The sequence below is a fragment of the Lipotes vexillifer genome, unplaced genomic scaffold, assembly GCF_000442215.2.
Source record: "Lipotes vexillifer unplaced genomic scaffold, Lipotes_vexillifer_v1.1 scaffold371, whole genome shotgun sequence".
NCBI lineage: Eukaryota > Metazoa > Chordata > Mammalia > Artiodactyla > Lipotidae > Lipotes > Lipotes vexillifer.
In genome coordinates, this window is record NW_006786304.1 from 1,169,957 (window position 1) to 1,176,840 (window position 6,884).

The window sequence follows — 6,884 nt, forward strand, 5'->3', positions numbered from 1 at the left end:
GCTGGGCCCATGAGCCATGGCCACTGAGTCTGCGTGTCCGGAGCCTGTGCTCCGCAAAGGGAGAGGTCACAGCAGTGAGAGGCCCGCAAACTGCAAAAAAAAAAAAAAAAAGAACTTGGGGGTTTGCAATCAGAGAGACCTGGATTAGAATCCCAAAGCATATGGGAAAAAAATAATCTCTCAAGACTTCCTCTTACCAGCTTGGGACTGTCCATAAGCCATACATATTCTGTGAGCTTTGCTTTCTTCATCTGTAAATGGAGTTCAGTGCATTTATTCATTCATCAACTGTTTAGTAAACACCTGCTATATTCCAGGCACGTTTTTATATTCCAGACACTATGTGCTGAGAGTAGGTACCTTGGTGTACAGGCAGAAAAAGCCCATGCTCTAGTGAAAGGGAGACAAACAATAAAATGCAAATAAATAAATGTCAGGTGGTGATAAGTGCTGTGGAGAAAATAAAGCAGAGCAAAGGGGACAGGATGGTCAAAGAACTGTCTCAGCGAAGCTGGCTTAGAGCAGAGACCTGAAGTAAGTGAAGGAACCAGCCTTGTGGTCCAGGGGTAGAGCATGCCAGGAAAAGGAAACAGTGAGTGCAAAGGCCCTGAGGTTGGGAGCATGCCTGATGCATTTAAAGAACAGTGAGGGGACTCCCCTGGTGGTCCAGTGGTGAAGACTTGGCACTTCCGCTGCAGGGGACACGGGTTCGATCTCTGGTTGGGGAACTAAGATCCCACATGCGGCGCAGCCAAAAAATAAAAATAAAGTCTTAAAAAAAAAAAAGAACAGTGAGGAGGTCAATATTGAGTGACTGGGAATGTGATAGAAGAAGTCTGGGAGGGATCCAGAAGCCAAGTTGTGTAGGGTCTTAAAAGCCATTGTGAGGTCTTTGCTCTGAGTGAGAAGGGACCCATTGAAGGTGGAGGGCAGCAGGGGCATAATCCTGGGAAAAACATTTTGGCAGTTCCTCATAAAGTTAAACATAGAATTATCTAATGACCCAGCAATTTCACTCCTAGGTATATACCCGAGAGAACTGAAAACTTGCGTTCAAACAAATACTTTCCATGAATCTTCATAGCAGTACCATTCATGATAACCAAAAGGTGTTAACAACCCAAGTGTCTATCAATAGATGAAAGGATAAACAAAATACGATCTATCCATACAATGGAGTATTATTCAGCTATAAAAAGGAATGGAGTACTGATCCATGCTACAACATGGAAGAACCCTGAAACACTGTGTTAAGTGAAAGAAGCCAGACACGAAAGGTCACGTATTGTATGATTCCGTTTGTATGGAATGTCCAGAATAGGCAAATCATAGAGACAGAAAGCAGATTAGCAGTGCCAGGGACTGGAGTTGGGGGGTGGAAAGGAGGAGAATGGGGAATCATTTAATGGGTGTGGGGTCTCCTTTGGGTCTGATGAAAATGTTTTGGAACTAAATAGAGATGATGTTTTCACCACATTGTGAATGTATGAAATGCCTTTGGTCTGTGCCCTTTAAAATGGTTAATTTTATGGTGTGTGGCTTTCACCTCAATAAAACAATTTTTCAAGCAAAAGATTACCAAAAAATCATTCAAACGAGAGACGGTGGTGGCTTTTCTGAGGGTGGTAGCAGTGGAGGTGGAAAGACGTGGTTAGAATCTGCATCTATTCTAAAGGTAGAGCTGACAGAATTTGCTGATGGATTGGGTGTTGCGAGGAAGAGAAAGGGGAGTCAGAAATGATTGCAAGGTTTTTGAGCTGAGAAGCTGCCAAGATGAAGTTTCCATTTATTGAGATTAGATGAATAGCAGGTGCGGGAGGCAGGGGAAGAGTGGGGATCGAGAGTTTGGTTTTGGATGCATTGAGATACCTAATAGATTTCCAGGTGGAAGTGTTGAGAGGGTAGCTGAATAGATGAGTCTGAATTCAAGGGTGAGGTCCAACCTAGATAGACAGATAGGTAAGTAGATGATAGATAGATAGATAGATAGATGAATGATTTTGGGAGGCCATCCCCAAAGGAGTGAGTGGAGAGAACAAAAGAGAAGAGGACCAAAGACTGAGCCCCAAGACCCTCCAATGTTTAAAGACCCCAAAGATGAGGAAGAAACAACAAAGGAGTCTGAGAAGGAACAGCCACTGAGATAGTAGGGAATTCATGAGAGTGGGGTGTCTTAGAAGTCAAGGGATGAAAATAAACCTAGGAAGAGGGTGTGACTTGTCTGAGAGAAGGCTCAAGGTAACGTGTGGGCAGGGCACTGAACTATTAAATTGAGCCATAGGGAGGTTCCTGATAACCTCAAGGGGTGATTTGGCCAAGTTGGGGAGCCAAACCCTAACCGGAGTGATTCAAGAAGGACTGAAGATATTAGAGATAGTGGAGATATTAGTACATATAACTTTTTTGGCGGGTTTTGTTGTAAAAAGCAGCACATCATTGGAGCTGCAGCTAGACGGGCTTGATAAAGCTTGTTTGTATTACACCGTGTTTTTACACCAATGGGAATGATCCAAAAGAGAGGGGAGAATTGATGATACAGGAGAGGAGAGAACTGTTTGATTTACATCCCTGAGTAGGCAAGAGGGGATGGGGTGTAGTGCACACACGAAGAAGCGGCCTTGGCTAGGAGTGGTTCCCATCATTAGCAGGAGGGAAGGCTGAGAATAGGGTCTCTGGTACAGGTAGCTGGGATAAATATGTTGGGAATCTGCGGAAATTCTCTTCTGATGGATTTAAAACAGGAGCAGGATCAAGGGTGAGAGTGAGGACACAGAGGAGGTGGTTGAGGATGAAGGAGGGAGGTGAAGGTGTGAAATATGCTTCCAGGAATGTGGGAGAGTGAATGGGCATGAGCGGGGCTTCCAGGCATGAAATTACGGTAAACTCAGGCTCACTGCAGTGTGTGTCTTTGCCCAGCCACATTCAGCAGGTGCAGGCACATGGCAGATGAGGAGAGTTAGGTGAGAATTGCCTGCAATCTCATTCACATAAAAGCTAGGAAGAGGACCTGGTACCTGGTGAGTGCTGGAAAGGAAGGCAACTGTAATAGCTATAAGTGCTTTGATTTGGGAAGACAGAGGGACTGTGAAACGAATAGGGATGAGGATTCTGTCCAACCTTATCCCTTTACAGGATGGTGGAACAGAGGTCCGGGTGAGTCCCTTCCGGGTTTCACACACTCTAACATGATTTTTTTTTAATGTGACGTGCTGTCATTACTATATTTGTAAAATGTAAAATTTTACAAATTTGTCAAATTTCACAAATTTGTAAAAATTTGTAAAATTTTTACAGCTGTGATAATTCAGAGCCTTCATTAAGCCCCAGGTATTTTTCGTGCATCGTCTCATTCAGAGGTAGTGAGGTGGTGAATGAGCGTGTCTCCCTGGGTCTGAATCCCAGCTCTGCTCCTTCTAGCCAGTTTCTCTGTGGGTCAGTTTTCTCATCTGTAAAACAGGGGTGATACCAGGAGCATGTGCCTCATAGTGTTTTTGTGAAGAATAAATGAATTAATACAGATAAAGTCCTTAGCAGAGTGCCTGCCATGTAGTAAGCATATAATAAACAGTGGCAGTTATCATCGCGATATAGGAAGGAGGTACTATTATGTTCCCTTGTTTACTGTGACAGTGGCTAAAATATTAAAGTGTTAGCATTCAGAACCACACACACACACACACACACACACACACACACACACACACAGGTAAGTTTGTAGTAATTCTGAGCGGAGATGCAAACTAAAGCAACCCAGAGAAGCTTCATTGATCTACATAAGAAAGTACATAAAACAATGCTTTCTTTTTTTAAAATAAATTTATTTATTTTATTTATTTATTTTTGGCTGTGTTGGGTCTTCGTTGCTGCACGTGGGCTTCTCACTGCGGTGGCTTCTCTTGTTGCGGAGCACGGGCTCTAGGCGTGTGGGCTTCAGTAGTTGTGGCACGCGGGCTCTAGAGCTCAGGTTCAGTAGTTGTGGCGCACGGGCTTTGTTGCTCTGTGGCATGTGGGATCTTCCCGGACCAGGGCTTGAACCCGCGTCCCCTGCATTGGCAGGCGGGTTCTTCACCACTGAACCACCAGGGAAGCCTAGCAATACTTTCAAATCCATTAGATTGGCCAAAATTAGACAGTCTAAGAACACCAAGTTCTGGAGAATTATGTGGAAGAGCAGGTCATTGGGCACTGAAGTATGAATAGGTGTATCCTTTCCAGAGAACAATCTGACAATACTTTGAGAAATTAAATCCGAGGATGGGGCTTCCCTGGTGGCGCAGTGGTTGAGAGTCCGCCTGCCGATGCAGGGGACACGGGTTCGTGCCCCGGTCCGGGAAGATCCCACGTGCCGCGGAGCGGCTGGGCCCACGAGCCATGGCCGCTGAGTCTGCGCATCCGGAGCCTGTGCTCCGCAACGGGAGAGGCCACAGCAGTGAGAGGCCCGCGTACTGCGGAAAAAAATAATAATAATTATAATCTGAGGATGCCGGATAACCTCATTTCCCCACTGTCCAAATGAGGTGTGTATGAGGATGAGCCTTGAGTGGAGTTTAGGTAGCAAAGAGTTGGAAAGAATTTGATGTCCATCATTAAGTCTCAAAAAATGGAATGTAAACCAGCAATGCTTCAATAAAATAAATTTTTAAATAAGTGGAATGGAAAATATATCCTGGAATATCCCACGGTAGTATAAGAGGTAGAAGCTGACATTCATGCCATGCTTAATAATGCTTCCTAAATGCTTTAAGATGTCAGCTTGTAACGATCCTGTGAGAAAGGTACCATGATTTAACAACCCGCATTTTACAGATAGAGAAACCAAAGCCCAGAGAAGTTCAGTAACTTGCCCAAGGTCATTCAGCTAGTGGGCAGCCGGGCTGAGACTTGAACCCAGGCAGCCTCTCCAGAGTCTATAAGACTCACTCCTCAGGAGCTAGAAATAAGCACAGCCACATCGAGAGCTCTCAAAACAAACAACAAAAAAAAAACACACACACACACAAAGAAAGAAAGATAATGAGTTTTCTTTGCTCAGTGACATTTTTGCAAATTTAAAACACAGAAAACAAAACTGACCTTAAGGATACATAGGGATCTTTGTAAAAGAATAGAAGGACTGGGGGCCCCAAATTAAGCACGCTAGAGTGGGTGCTTATGGGAGCGGTCAGATGAGGGGGGGAAATTACTAAAATTAAATTCCACCAAAGGTGGTTGTATAGAATCAGCTTCAGCCTATGCACTGGTGGTTCTAAGCTTGAGAAGCGTGGAAGTTCCCAGGGAGGGGGGAGGTTATGGAAGGGGTGAGGGTGTACCTAGAAATTCAACTGAAAAGAGAAGAACTCCTGAGGAAGAGAGGCAGTGTGATAAAGTTAAGGGGGTATCTTCATCAGCCAGGCTGCCAGAGTTCAATTCCAAGCTCTGCTGCAAGTGACTTAACCTCCTGATGCCTAGGTTTCCCCAACCACACGCAGTGGAAAGATGCAAAGAAAGCTCCTTCTCCCTCCACCAGGCCTCAGGCAAGAAATCTATATCGTCCCTCAGTGTTCTTACAGATACCCCATTTTTGTTTCTCTTGCATACAGCCCAGTGTCTGATCTGACTTGCCTTTTTTAAGGATGGCTCAGCTGCTGTCAAAAGGATAGGTAAGGGCAGAAGCCAGGATCCCAGGAAAGGGGCCCCTGTGGGAGTCCAGATGGGAGCCGATGGGGGCCTGGACTTTGATGATGTTGATAGAGGTGGCGAGACGGGGTCAGACTTGGAGCTTAAAGGTGCCGCAGCAAAAGTTTGCTGATGGATTGGATGTGGGGGTGAGGGAAAGGGGGGGAGTCAAGGGCGAATGCAATGTTTTTGGCCCGAGCGGCTGGGAGAGTTTGGAATTTATCCCAGAGGCAGTAGGAAGTCATAGGAAGATGTTGAGGCTTGACGGGGGTGGGGGGAGGAGGGGATGTGGTCAGATGCCATGATCACCAAGGAGGCAGCCAGGATCGTGAACACATGCTTGAGAGACAGGAGAGGGGGATGGAGTCTAGCCCTGGCTCAACCCCCAACTCACTGTGGGCTCCTGGACAAGATACAACTGTTCTCCAGATCTTCATTTCCCCATCCTACAAAAAAGGCTATTAGGAATAAAAGACCCTCAAGTCCCCCTCAGCACAAGAATTTTTGCTCCAAGATTCTCTGACTCAAATATACCCAGGATCAGATAAATATAAGATCATCACTCAAGATCAGACCTCCTCTCTTCATCCTCTTTTCCAAAGCCCATCCTTGCCCCACTGGACAGGACACGGAACCTCCCTGGTCTGGGAGCCTGGAGCATAATATCAATGACAATGGCAGGCAATGTTTGTTGAGTACACATTCTGTGTCAAGGGCTATTCATGTTCTGCCACACAGAGACCAGACAGGAGTCCGGAGAGGTGGGTGCTTTATCATCACTCCCATTTGTAAATGGGGAAACTGAGGCTCTGGAAAGGTGAAATGGTTTGCCCAGAGTCACATGGAAGAACTAGGACTCCAGTGACGTCTCCCCAGCTGCACTGCTATCTACCGCCCTGGTCCAGCCACCAGCACTTCTCACCTCCTCATTGGGCTCCTTACCTCTACCCCAGCCCCCACATAGTGTTCTTCACGTGCAGCCAGAAGGATCTTGTGATAAAACCTAAGTCAGCTGAGATCTTTCCTCAAAACCCTCCCAAGCTGCCCATCTCACTCAGAGTCAAAGCTAAGTCTTTACAGTGGCCCTCAAGGCAGATACAGAGTGTTCCCTGCCTAACTCTCTGGCCTCATCCCTCCTGCTCTCCCCTCCCCACGCTTCTCTAGCTTCCCTGGGCTCCTCCTTCTTCCTCCAACAGACCAGGTGCACTCCAGCCTCAGGGCCTTTGTAC